Consider the following 13,199-nt stretch of genomic DNA (forward strand, 5'->3'; position numbering starts at 1 on the left):
CCGCCTGAGGAGCAGTGCAGCGGCCGACCAGCGAGAACCTCCGGCCCTGGAGTGTAACCAGCTTAGTCTTTGCGGCAGAGCCGGGACAGCGGGCTTGGCGGCGGGCACCGAGCCCGGCCGCGTCCGAGTTCCAGCCAACAGGAAGAGCAGGAGTGGGGCCAGGGGAGGCGGGCCAGCTGGCCAGTGGGGAGTCCCGGGCGTGGGTGTGGGGAGCGGGGGAACCCCCGCCGGCGCCTCCCAGGCCCCAGCGGGCGGGGGGCGCCTCCTTATCGGGCCTCAGCGGCCTCCTCTGTAAAATGGGCCCCTTCTGAGGGCTGGCTGCGCGTAATGGCGGGAGGATGCGAAGCGGGCCACAGAGGGCAGAGGGGCCGGGAGACTCAGTGTCCCGCGCAGAAAGAGGCAGAGGGACACAGTCCCCGGTTGCAGCTGGTGGGGCGGGGCCTGGAGGGGGCGGGGCCTGGAGGGGGCGGGGCCGGCGGCACCTGGGTGAGGTCGCGCCGCCCCGCCCCCTCGCACTTCCGTGTGCCGCGGCGCCGGAGCCCGAGGCTGCTGCAGCCCAGATCCCCCGAGCGACCCCCGGCGCCCGCCCGCCGTGCCGAGGCCCGGGCCACACCTCACTGGCCGCTGGACTCGTCCCAGTCAGCGCCGCGCCGACCGCCGTCCGCGCGCGCCAAGGAGCCGCCCGCCCGCCACCGCCGCCGCGACCCTTGGCGCCTGCCCCTGCGCCGGGAGGTGAGTTAGGGCCGGGACCCGGCGCGGGATCGGGGCTACCCCGAGGGCGCGACGCCCTTCCTTCCCCTCCCCGGCCCGGTTCCCGTTTCCGAAACTGAGAAACTGAGCCGCGGTCAGCGAAAGTCCCGCCGCGCCGAGACATGCCGGTGACTCCGTCCCCCCGTCCGTCTGTCTGTCCGTCCCTCCGCCAGATAGTGGGGGCTGAGGTCTTTCTGTCCGCCCGCCCGTGTGTCTCCCGCTCCTCCGAGAGGCCCGTCCGTCCTTCCCGACTGTCTCCTGGGCCCTGTGACCGTCTGTCTGTCGCCACCCACTCTGTGTTCTCCCCCTGCGCGCCTCTCCGAGACCCGATCCGTCTGTCCCTCGCCCTCCGCGTGCTCCATCGCCCCACCCCCACCCTTACCCCCGCCGGCCGCCCCCTCGATCCCGTTCTCCCGGAGCCGCGCCCCCGGCCCACGCTTGCCGCCCCCTGCCGGTCCAGCCGCCTATCCGCTCTACCGCGGAGCCCAGGCCAGGCCGCCCGCCGGGCCTCGCCTCCCGCCCCTGGGTCCCTGGAGGCCCGACTCGCGCGGCGCCTCCTCCTCGCTGTCTCTTCTTTCGGTCTCAAGAGTCTTTCTCGGTCCCTTCATCCGTCTCTGGGCTGGGCGTGGCTCCAGTCTCCACCATCCCCCTTACTGCCCCACCCCTCCGCCCCTCTGAGACCCCTTCCCAGGGTGGCCCCTGCCCGGTGTGGTCTGCACCCGCCCCCAACCCAGATGCCACTCGCGTTGTGGGGGCTCTGCCAGGTGAGGGGAGGGAGGGGGAAGTCCTCCTGGCTGGTGGTGGAGAGGCAGAAGGAGAGCACCATCGGAACTGCTCCCACTTCCCCAATTCCCTCACTCTTGGGGCACAGGAGAGCCCCACTGAGCCCCCACTTAAACCTGGTCAGAAGGATTTGCTGTGAGTGTGTGGGGGGGTCCCCTTCTCTGATGCCTACCCTGTATGCATGGACGCTATCTCCTTGTGCTAAGTCACTGGTATCTGGGTGTGTGGGTATGTTGTGTGTCTGTGTCAGCTTCTGTGCTGTCACTGTGGGACTTGCCTGTGCATGTGTGTCCTTTTTCGCATGTGTGGCTTGCTTGTGTGTATGTGTGTATGTCTGTTTGTGTCCTGAGGCTCTGTGTGTGTCTTTTGCAACTGTGTGTACCATTCTTGGTGTTTTTGTTGTCACCAGACTTGTGTGTGTGTGTGTGTCCTTGTCTGCCAGTGTGTGTGTCCCTGTGTGTCTGGAGATTTCAGTGTTGCATACTGGGTATATCATGGTGACCAACTGGCCACAAGTACCTTAGATCTGTTAATTGTGGAAGCCCCTGGTGTTGGGTGCCTGCCCACCAGGCTCATGTGTGAGTGTATCTGTATGAGTGTGTGTATGTGCGTGTACTCATGTGTGGCTCTCCCTCTGCCACTGAGCTTCTGTGACCAGGCTCACCTGGTCACTAAGGGAGGGGACTGATCCCTGGGGTTTCCTCGTTCCTACTGTGGAGTGAGCTGGGGCGTGGTGGGCAGGCCAACAGAGGGAGGCTGTATGGCGCATGTGTGATGTGTGCAGTTGTGTGTGTGTGTGAGACAGAGAGGTGTGGAGGTGTCTGGGCAGCTGTACCTGGCTGAGGGGTGGTGTGAGGACTATGGGATGGGACAGTACTGGGGTAAGCCTGGCAGTGTGTGGTCATGGTAGGAGTGTGTGACTGGTGGGACACAGTCTATGCTTGGGGAGTCACTGTGATTGTGCCTGGGCGTGGGTGTTAGCGGCAGGAGGGGGTGTGACAAGGTGTGTGGTGACAGTGCTGGGAGGGAAGGTGAGAGCCCAGTATGGGTGTGTGAGTGTGTGGGAGACCATGAGGATGTGGGTGTGCACATGGAGAGGGCTAGAGGGCAAGTCTTGGGGTTAGCAGTGTTGTGACCAAGACCTCGGGCTCTGGATCCAAGAATGATTTGGGCTCCAATACTTGCTTGTGCCTGTTAAGAGCAAGAGACCCAAGCTAGGCCTCTCAAGGCTGAGTGTCTTTATCTGCAGAATGGAGAAAGTTGTGTGGACAAAAGGTCCTGAAGTCTTATGTTGTCACCACCCCCGGCTATATGGTTCCCATTCTCCTGGGAGCTGGGGTTAAAGAAAGCCCAGACAGTATCCAACCCAATTTCCTGCCTGTCTGTTGCCCCTTCCCATCTCCTTGACCAAGCAGCTTGAGGGAGGGAGGATGCCCAGACAAAGCCCCTAGTACCCAGCCCTGTTCAGCCTGCATGACAGCCCCTCCCTCACCAGCCGTTAGTGTCAGTAGCAGCAATGGGGGAGAGAGGGGTGGGGAGTGATTCAGAGCTGTGACTGCAGGGCGCTGACACCATTTAGCTGGCACAGTTTAGATTAAAATTAGAAATAATTTAAAGTACAGACGAAAAGATAAAGCCAAGGATGCCTCTATCCCCAGGGAATGGTGATGGGGGTCTCCAGCTGGGGGAGGGGCTCACATCTGGGGAGCAGAATCTTTCTTAGAGGCTTGAGCTGGCTGTCAGAAAAAATGCTTAGGCCTTTCAGCCAGGAGACACAGAGTTCCTTGCTACCTTTGCCATTTCTTCCTTCCAGGATATCTCCAGGCCTCAGTTTTTTCAGCTGTGTAATGGGCACAATAGTAATGTGAGAATCACCTGAACTATAATGCACAAAACAAGAGATTAAAAAATGTCACTCTTCAGGCTGGGCACAGTGGCTCACACCTGTAATTCCAGCATTTTGGGAAGCCGAGGCGGTGGATTACTTGGTCAGGAGTTTGAGACCAGCCTGGACAACATTTTGTCTCTACTGAAAATACAAAAATTATCTGGGCGCGGTGGTGCGCGCCTGTAATCTGAGCTGCTCAGGAGACTGAGGCACAAGAATCACTTGAGACCAGGAGGTAGAGGTTGCAGTGAGCCAAGATTGTGCCACTGCACTCCAGCCTGGGCGATAGAGCGAGACCCTGCCACATTAAAAAAAAAAAAAAAAATCAGTCATTTGGCATTCTCAACGTGAGTCCAGCACAGGAGCTTGCACGCCACATCATTGGAACCTCAGAACCACCTGGGGAGAGGGGGCTAGCAGTTTCTCCATTAAAAAAACTGAGGCTCAGAGGAATTGCCCCAGGCCATAAAGTGGTGTGGTACTTCATTGCACCCTAGGACTCCTAAGCCTGCAGGGCAACCTCCCGCAGACAGGAGAGTCGGGAACAGGTTTTTGCTGTGTTATTGGCTTCCTCACCAGGCTGGAAATGTGCTGAGGGCAGGGACACAGTGTTCCAGCCCCTAACATGGAATGGACACATAGTGGTGTCCAGGAACAGTTGGACCCAACACTACATTTCAAGGAAGGGAAAGCCACATCCAGAGAGACCCAAGGTTTTAGGGCCAGGAGAGACTGAACTGGGCCTGTCAGCCATGCCGGGACTGGCAGATGGGGAGAGCCTGTTTGGCAGTGCCTCCCGGTTCAGCTGTTTCCTCCTGTTCCTGCAGGTCTGCAGGGAACTGGCCAGGCAAGGGTGCAGGCCGGTTTCTCCTGGTGGTTGGTGCGTTGCAGCAGCAGCGGGAGCCAGGACTAAGGACAAGCGGGAGCTGGGAGCCCCAGGTAGGACTGAGTTCTCTTAGGCAGATGGACGGTGCGCAGGTGTGGCCTTCCTCTCTGTCCTCCCTGTCCTTTGCTGTGGGACTGGATGGGGTTGGGCATGCATGCAGAGTCCTTGATCTGGTTGTGGGCCCTATGTGCTCAGGGGCCGCAGCTGTTTGCCCTGTCTATGGAGGGGCTCTCTGCTCATGAGGAACTTCCCGCCTGGAACCTGGCTCTGGCCCCGAATGCTCTCGCCTTGGAGCTCAGAGGCCTGGGGCCTACCATGAGTTTGGGGCAAGAAGTAGTAACACTTTTTTGGTCAGTTAGAGAGAGGGTGGCTCGTGGGCCAAGGATTGAGGGTGGATGTATCAGCTTTTCCTTGGCCCTGTATCTGCCTCCAACTGTCCTCATCGTCACACAAGGACACTGAAATTCCCCGTGGGCCCCACAGTGGGTTGGACGCTGCGGGGGGATGGAATGGGGTCTCCAGCTCCAGGTACAGCTGAGCTGTCTTCCACACCCCAGGCCCCTCCATTTTCCCCACTTCTCTAGAGCCCGAGCAGGGCTCAGTCCCTCTCGTCAGCTTCCAAATTCAAGGGGAGCTAGGCAGAGTCTGGAACAATGCTGGGAAGGCTGCAGTCTCTCTGAAGAGCCTCAGAAAGCTGGCAATTCCTCGTTTTGGGGCAAGCCTTGCCTCCTTCAGCCCCATTACCATGAAAACACTGCTGTGGGTGACTCCATACTCACTCCAGGCTGGTGACTGGGTGACTGGGCCCCAGTGAGCAGGGTTCTGGTGGTGGGTATGGGTGCTAATGAAGCTTGAGCCTGGGAGTGACAGTGGGGGGATAGCAAAGACCGTCTTTCCTCCAGGAGCACTCCCTGAGCAGACCACCGCAGCCAACCCCACTGGCTGTTACACACTTATAGGTCTGTGAGTAGAGCCATAAGGGCTGGGCTTCCTGGGCCTGACTCTGGGTTAGGGGGCAGAAAGGAGGTCAGGGCCCTCACTCCTGGGGTAGGAGTTGGGGCAGAACAGGAGTCGTCTTCACTGGGCCTTCTGTGTATTGGACCTATCCCTAAACCTGGTGTGGAGGAAGTGAAGTGCCTTTGGCTGTGTAGGGGCCTCTGCCACCGGAGTTCTGAAGAGCCAGCCCTTTCTGTCACTCAGCCTTGTTTTCTAAGGAGTTTGATTAGTCTTGGAGACAGCCCACGGTAAATCCTCAGACATCACCCGCCTGCTGCACAGACATATGCGTGCTCACACAGGGATATGGCAAGCCAGGCTGCAGTGGCCATGCACACCCACAGACTCATGAGTGCGTGCACCACCCATGTGGGCATGCAGCTACACAGGTGCTCACATGCAGCCACCCATGGCACACTCACGCACACACAGATGATCTCCCAGTTACCATTGGCATCCATGCACTCAAATGCCTTCCCACACATACCACACTGTGCCCATTCTGGGGTCAGGAAGGGGGGCCCTGGTCAGAGTCACAGCCCAGCAAGGTCGCCTGCATCTGGCACCTGAGGGGGAAGTTCCAGGTGTGGCTGTGATCTCAGGGGGTTAAGGGGGGCTGGGCCACCCTGGTAGGTGGGCTCTGCCCATGCATTCAGCAGCCACCCTCCCACCTGGCCCCAGGCTCCAGGCCGACCAGGGCTTGGCATGGGAGATGGGAGATGGGAGATACGAGTGCAGGGGAGAGGCGTGTCAGCTGTGCCAGCACCGTGTGCCTAGTGCCACGGCAGAGGAAGTAGGCTTTCTGGCCATGAGGCCCACAGTGGGTGGGGGTCCTATCACAACGCCTGTGTCCCCCACAGCATCCATGGCTAGAGGGAGTGGAGTTGCTGGGCTCTAGGGACTAAGAGGTTGGCAGGGGCGGTCTGTTCACTTCCCAAAGGCTGGGCCTGTCTGTCCGAGGCGTTTCCGGAGGCTCACTTCCTCTGGGCTGCCCAGGAAGTGGTTTTGGAGTGGGACTGACCAGCCCTCCGTCCGCAGCTCTACGCCTTGCTCCGCCCCTGCCTTGCCTGCCCAGGGGAGCAGCATCTGGCCACCGGGTTAGGCTGACTGACCAGGCTTTTCACTGCCAGGGCTGCCCAGGCTTTTTTCGGGGGCTCTAGGAGAAGGGCAGAGGCCAGGTCATGAAGTCCCCTGCAGTCTCCACAACTTTCTCGTCCCCGCACCTTTCTTGCTCTGACCCTGTAAGCCGAGGCTCAAGAGCATCAGCTCTGGTAGTCATGGCCCCCTTGAGAGTGGTGATGGCTGGGCTGCATCTCAGTGACTAGGCAGCTCCCAGCAGCTCTATGAATGAGCCTGGGCAAGTGGCTTTGCCGCTTAGTGCCTCAGTTTCCCCCGACAGATGAGATAATGATAGCATCCATCTTGATGAGGTTGAGCAGAAATGACAGATAACATATGCAAAGTAGCTAGCATCGTGCTTAGCACATTGTCAGAGTTGAATGAGTAGAAACTGTAGTTATGTAAAGCATTTAGTGCCCAGTTCATGGGAACTATTCAAAAAATAGCAAGTGGGACTGATGAGGGGGTACTATGATCTGAGGGGCTGGACACTGGCCCAGTGTTACATGGCCAGGTGCTATGGAGCCTGGCCGAGGAGCCAGGTCTCTGACTCCCTCATCCCCCTCAATTCTGCCTCCAGTGGCAGCACCCTACTGGTTCAATAGGTTCCATGTCTTCTGAGGAGAGGAGCTCCCGGTGGAGCAGCTCCACCCACTCAGCAGCCCAGCCCTTGCCTGCTCTTCTCCCCCTCACTCCCTTTCAAAGGGAGAAAATAGATCTCCTGACAAATGGATGCAGGGAGGGGAAAGGCAGTCTGCAGCTGCCTGCTGCCCCCTCAGGGCTCCCCTTGGCGCTCTCCAGCTCTGGCCTTCTGCAGGACATTAGGCTGGGAGAATTGGCTGGGAATGAGGGGGTGGACGTAAGCCCTCCTGCCAGCCTGCTTACCCTTCAGACCCCTGGAGTCAGCCTTTGGGCTGGGGCAGGGAGTGGGCATCTGGTTACGATGGAGGCTAGAAGAGTAGGGGGAGCTAGAAAACCCCCTACATACACAGCAGCTGGGGGCAGGGCCCAGCCTGTCCCAGGGACACGAAGAAGGTCAGCACAGTCAGGGTTGGGCTGAGCATTGGCCTTCACTGTGTGGGACCCAGAGGCTAGGGCTGAGAAATGTTGAGGAGTGGTAAGGACAGTGATGCAAGCATCAGGAGCCTGAGGGCTGGAGAGCGAAAGATGAATGGGCCTGGGCGAGGAGTGTGGGTGAGGGTATCCTGAAGGCTTAGGAGCAGGACTTATGCAGGCATCAGACAGACCCTGATTGAATCCTTGCTCAATATTTCCTGGCTGTGCATCCTTGAGCCGGGGACTGGACTGCTCCCCACTTTCCTCATCTGTGAAATGGGCAGATCGGGGAGTGTCCTGTGAGACATGAATGATGGGAAAGAGCCACTGTGTGGGGGTGGGGTGGAGCAGGAAGACGGAACAGCAAGCCCAGAGGCTTCTAAGCGGAAAGGAACCGGCTGCTCCGGGAACTGAAAGGGGTCAGCGTGGCTGGGGCACAGGAGTGAGGGAAAGGCAGCCGCCTGAGAGGTCAGGGAGGTAACAGCGAGGGGTTGGGAAGCGGGCGTGGCGGGACCAGGCTGCACCGGAGCAGGCTGAGGGGAGGAGTCTGGGCTTGTCAGAGGGGCAATGGGAGGCACTGGGGGCTTGGGCAGGGGGTGACAAAATCCGTCTGAAAAGCCCCGTCTGGTGACTGGAGCAGCGGGACCGTGGGTGCCAGGGTAGAGGATAGAGAGCAGTCAGAAGGCAGGTGCAGAGTCTGGGGATGGTGGTGGTGGGAGAAGAGAGGATTTGAGACTTGAGGACAGGTTGCAGCGGCAGACGGGATGGCCTTATTGTGTGGGGAGCAGGAGGAGCTGTCTGGCCTGAGCCACTGCATGAGCTCGTGCACTCCTAGTTCAGGAGTGCTGGGAGGGGAATGGTGGGGTACTGGTGTGGGCAGGCTTGAGCTCTTCTGGAGTCATTCATGTGGTGAAGCCAGGGAGGCAGGTGGGGCCACAAGCCTGAAGTTCAGGAGGGTCTGGGCCCAAAGTAGAGACAGGGAGCCTAAAGTCAGGATTGGGGCGGAGAGGGCTCAACAGGCCTTCTAAGGGGTTGGGGAGCGTTTGAGAGGCCCCAGGAACAGGACTGGGATGGCTGTCCCTCAAAGGTCCCTGCCAAGGCACCCAGGAGGACAGGCTTGTGGTGGCTGAGCCGCTGTTTTCACAACAGCTCCGGAAGCTTTGGATCATGTCTATGGCCGTGTTGGGTAAACAGGCAGAGCACAGCAGGCAGTCGCCAAGGCCTGAGGCTGGATCAGATGTCTGCCGTGGTGTAGGTTGTGGGCTGGGGTTGTTGGGGTGGGAGGAGGATCTCAGGGTCCTCCAGCGTCAGGGATGGAGAAAGCTTAGAGGTCTCCATTGTTGAGATAGGGAGGCTGGAGTCCCGGGAAGGGCAGTAGCTGGCCAGCCTCTGGAAGTGGATTCATGCTGCCTGCCTCAGCCCGGTTCTGCCTAGAGCCTCAGGCTGGAACAGGGTACTCTGTGTCTGGAGGGCTTAACAGAGCCTCTTTTCCCACCGATCCAAGGAAGTCTGGAAGACACCAGAGCACTTGGGCCAAGATCAAGGAGCACCCAGGCAGCAGATCTAAGCTAGACCTGTCTAGGTCCAAGCTCGCGGGTTCCTCTGTCAGCTGCCTGCTATGGGATGGCCCACCATGCAGGATGGTCCTGCCTCTCTCCCAGCTTTCTTAAGATCCCCCAAGTAGGAAAGCATCATGTGGACCCTGCCCAGATCCTGGGGATGGCTGGCAGAAGGCTTAGGTGGCCATCTTGGCTTCTCCCAAACACAAAACGATTGTTTCCAATGGTAAACAATCTGGAAAATCATGGAAACTCTGTGGGAGAAAGAAGGGCTAAGGAGTAAGGCTCTTGTATTGGGGGCTGATGGAGGAGCTGTTCCTACCTCCAAACACATACCCTCACCCCGTTGGAGGCCAGATGGACAGTTCTAGGACTAGAGCTGGAGGCTCTCTCCCCACTTCCCCCTGGGTCTGCCCCATTGGCTTTGTGGCTTTGGTTGAATTGCTCAACCTTTCTTTCGGTTTCTGCACAGTGAGCCTGGAGCTCATGGAACTTGTGCCTGGGGTGTCCAGCTTACTGCCCTACCAGCACAGGTTCAAGCCCTCCCCTGCCCCTGTGCGCCAGGCCTGTGACTGCCACCTGTGACCGTCAACCTCCACCACAGCCTCAGGTCCCTGCAGGCAGGTGGGCGGGCGGGCAGAGGCCTGCCCAGTGATGCGCCTGACCAACCCACTCCTTCCCTTACACACGTTAGACTTTGCTCTGGACCAAGAGGGACTTTCTTCGCCTCCCTGGGTGGAAAGGCCCAGCCTAGCCTGACACCAGCTGCCCTTCTGCCCCTCCTCCATTCCCCAGCCATTGTGCCTGGGGGCTGCGGTGGAAAAAGCTAAATTTGGACTTTCATGGTGCCAGACTAGTCAGGGATGTGGGGTCCTTCCAGGCCTGTATGTTTGTTTCTGTGTCTGCCTGGAGCATCTCTGTGCCAGTGTGTACATTACAGCTTGTGGCACCCCACGTGCATGTGGAGCCTGTGTGGTCGGGTGTGGTCTGTGTGGGCCTGGGTGTCTGTTGAGATGTGAGAGCCGGTGAGAGGGTGTGTTTCTGTGTGTGTGTGTGTGCCCCTGAGTCATCATAGCAGTGTGTGTACGTACCTGTGGCTCCAGCTGTGTGCGTGTGTGTGTCTGATGTTGAGCGGGGCTCCCTGTGTGCTGTTTGGGTTGGCGGGTGTGCCTGTGTGTGCACACATGTGTGGTTATTCACGGAGAGACCCAGCTGCGTCCCCCACCCTGGCTCCTCACAGAGGTCCCTTGTCCTCACAGGATCTGGCTTTCTGGCTGTTGCCATGAAGGGGCCTTTATTCCTCTCTCAGGGGTACCTGGGGCACGCCCCTCTGACTGAGCCCAGGACTCCTCATATCCCAGGGCTGGCTGGTGACTTGAGGCCTGTGCCTGGTGGCTTCCTTCCAAGGAGGCCCTACCCCACACAAGCTGGCAGGGGTGGATATGAGCCGATGACAGCCAGGCTCCCAAGTCCTGCCCCTCTGATCCTTCCAGACCCTCTGGCAGGGCAGGTCATTATGCTCCTGCTGACCTCTCAGATCAAAGGCCCCCACCCAACAGGTCCCTGCAGCCTCCATTCTACTCCAGCCCCCATCACTCCCTACTACTCACTGCCTGCGCTGCGCATCTTACAGAGGTCTTACCCTTCTTTGTAATCACATATTTATGTGACTGGCTCCCACCAGGCTGTAGGTCTATGGGCCTGGTGTGGCAGAGGTTACCAGTGGGAAAGCAGCTAGCTTCCTGAGAGGTGGGAAGAGTCCCCCAGGGCCAGCCTTCTGAGCTGCTTGGAAGGATCTGTGAGAATTCAGAAGGCCGTTCCAGCTGAGGGAACAACATCTGCAAAATCATCGGGGCTGGGAAATGAGACACATGTTCACAGAGTAGCCAGAGCAGGGACTGAGATAGAGAGCAGGACAGGGCCAGGGAGTGGGGAGCCTGGAAGGCCTGGAGAGGTCTGGGTTTTCTCCAGGGGCAGTGAGAGCCTAGGAGGTTCCCAGCTGTGGGAAGAATGGGTAGGGGAGGGACCAGAGGTGGTGACAGCAGGGAGGGAGCTGGGTAAGGGGAGGAGAGGCTATAGGCAGTGGTTGGTCTGTGTGGGGTGAGGGAGGGGCCCAGGAGGAGCCCTGGCTGGGCGATGAGGTACCTGTCCTGGGAGGAGCAAGTATGGGGAGCATCCCTTGCTCTGGGACTTGGCTGTGACCTGAGTCCATAGATCTGGTTCTTATCTCAGCACATGTGGAGGCTGGGGGATGGGCCCTGGTGGAGGAACCCTAAAGGGTCTTGCTAGCCCTTCCCCTCCCACCTCCTGTTCCTCTTGCTGAGCCCACTTCCTGGGTTGTGAAACCCGCATGGCCTCCTTGCCTTGTTTCCGATGGGAAGGCCATCTAAGCCACCAGCCGCCCAGCCCAGTTACCACCCACCTGCCTACCCAACCTGGCAGCTCCACCATGCCTGGCCCCCTTGCCCTGCCATGACTGCGAGGACCAGTCCTGCACCCTCCTGCTGATCACACTTCCTCTCACTGTCCTTCCTGCCCCTGCCTAGGCCTTGGTCTCCTCCACCCTCCTTTATTCATCCGCAAGGCTGTGGCAGGCTGCACTGTGGACTCCCCCAGGCAGAGTCTGCATCCTTAGGAGGGCCCCCACTTTGTGCCACCTGCCATGCAATTGTGGCTTCCGTGACAGGTGTCAGGTGTGTGTGGGACAGGGCTGCAGTAGGTGGCATGGGGGACATCCCCTGCTCCCCGGTAGTCTGTTCAAGGGAACTAGACCCCCCTATACCCACGAGGGGCTGCAACTGGTCTTTCATTACCCTTGCTTTGACTGACCTCAACGTGCCACCTCGTTTCTCCCTTAGACATTTCTGAGGCAGCCTCCCTCTGCTCTCACACACCTCCCCCCAGCAGCCTGATCAAGCCTCTTTCCTCCAGCCCAGCTTACTCCTCTGACCAACGGGCATCACGCTGTGGCCTGTGAGGCAGAATCGAACACCAGGGGAGGGATGGGGTGGAGGGGCCAGGCTGGATCTGGGAGCCAGGGGACCCTCACTGCACTACCTTGGCCTCAGTCTCCTCCTCTGTTCAGTGAGGAGATGGGCATGCCAGTCTCTGAAGACCTGTCTCTTGTAGAGAGATTGGCTTGTTAGGGTTTTTCACCTTTGACAAAACCATTATCCAACAAGTTAGCAAATGCATTCCTGTTCCTGCTGGCGCTCCTCAGGCCATGCCCCTCACCCAGCCTCCTTTGCTGGTGTATACCAACACACGTGTGGATGTGCGGCACACATACTTGTCTGCTGGAGACAACCCAGAGTTCTGTGCCTGGGAGCTCCAAACCCAAGGTCGCTCTGATCACCTTGAGGCCGGCTTTGCCCGCTGCTGGGTACTGGCTGGGAACAGGTTTCCATTTGTCCCAGAGGAGGTGACCTGCCTTCTCTGGCCTGGCCTAGCTACTGCCTTTCCTTACCTCTGGGCTGCTGATTTGGGGCTCACATTCACTGGGGCTGGGATCCAGTGTGACCAAGCCTTCCCTAGGTTTTGTTTTTGTTTTATTTGTTTTTATTTTTTTTTTTGAGACGGAGTGTCACTCTTACCCAGGCTGGAGTGCAGTGGCATGATCTCGGCTCACTGCAACCTCTCCCTCCCGGGTTCAAGCAATTCTTCTGCCTCAGCCTCCAAAGTAGGTGGGATTACAGGTGCCTGCCACCACACCTGGCTAATTTTTGTATTTTAGTAGAGACGGGTTTTCACTTCTTGGCCAGGCTTGTCTCGAACTCCTGACCTCAGGTGATCTGCCCGCCTCGACCTCCCAAAGTGTTGAGATTACAGGCGTGAGCCACCGTGCCTGGCCCTTCCCCAGGTTTTGGAAATGGAGGCTGGTCCAAGCGGCGAGGTCAGCGGGGAAGACCACTGGTCAAGCATGGGGTACCTGTCTCTTGGAGCCCTTACCTCCCTGTTTTTTTTTGTCTTCATGTGTGTTTGTGTGTGCTGTTCCTGGCACATTTATCCATCTCCACCTCTACCCTCCTCTCTCCACCTCTACCCTCTTGTCTCTCTTGGTCTCTTCTTCCCAACGTGGCTTACTGGAAAGGACCTGGGCTGCAACATCAGGCAGGCTTGGATTTATCCTTCCACCACTTACTGGCTGTATAACCTTGGAAAG

General features: G+C 58.7%; 1 protein-coding gene across 2 annotated transcripts in view; it reads left to right on the forward strand.

Annotated features, from left to right (window-relative positions):
* The first annotated feature begins 512 nt into the window (after window positions 1-512).
* The window catches only part of PRKCD (protein kinase C delta), a 31,363-nt gene continuing 18,676 nt past the window's right edge, over window positions 513-13,199 (forward strand). Inside the window, exon 1 of one of the 2 annotated variants that reach the window (XM_050781083.1) lies at window positions 513-732. The gene's annotated coding sequence lies outside the window, so the exon portion shown is untranslated. Of the gene's footprint in view, window positions 733-4,252; window positions 4,361-13,199 lie in introns of those variants that run through there. The other variant, XM_050781082.1, reaches the window with a different exon arrangement.

This window comes from Macaca thibetana, chromosome 2, assembly GCF_024542745.1.
Source record: "Macaca thibetana thibetana isolate TM-01 chromosome 2, ASM2454274v1, whole genome shotgun sequence".
NCBI classification, from domain to species: domain Eukaryota; kingdom Metazoa; phylum Chordata; class Mammalia; order Primates; family Cercopithecidae; genus Macaca; species Macaca thibetana.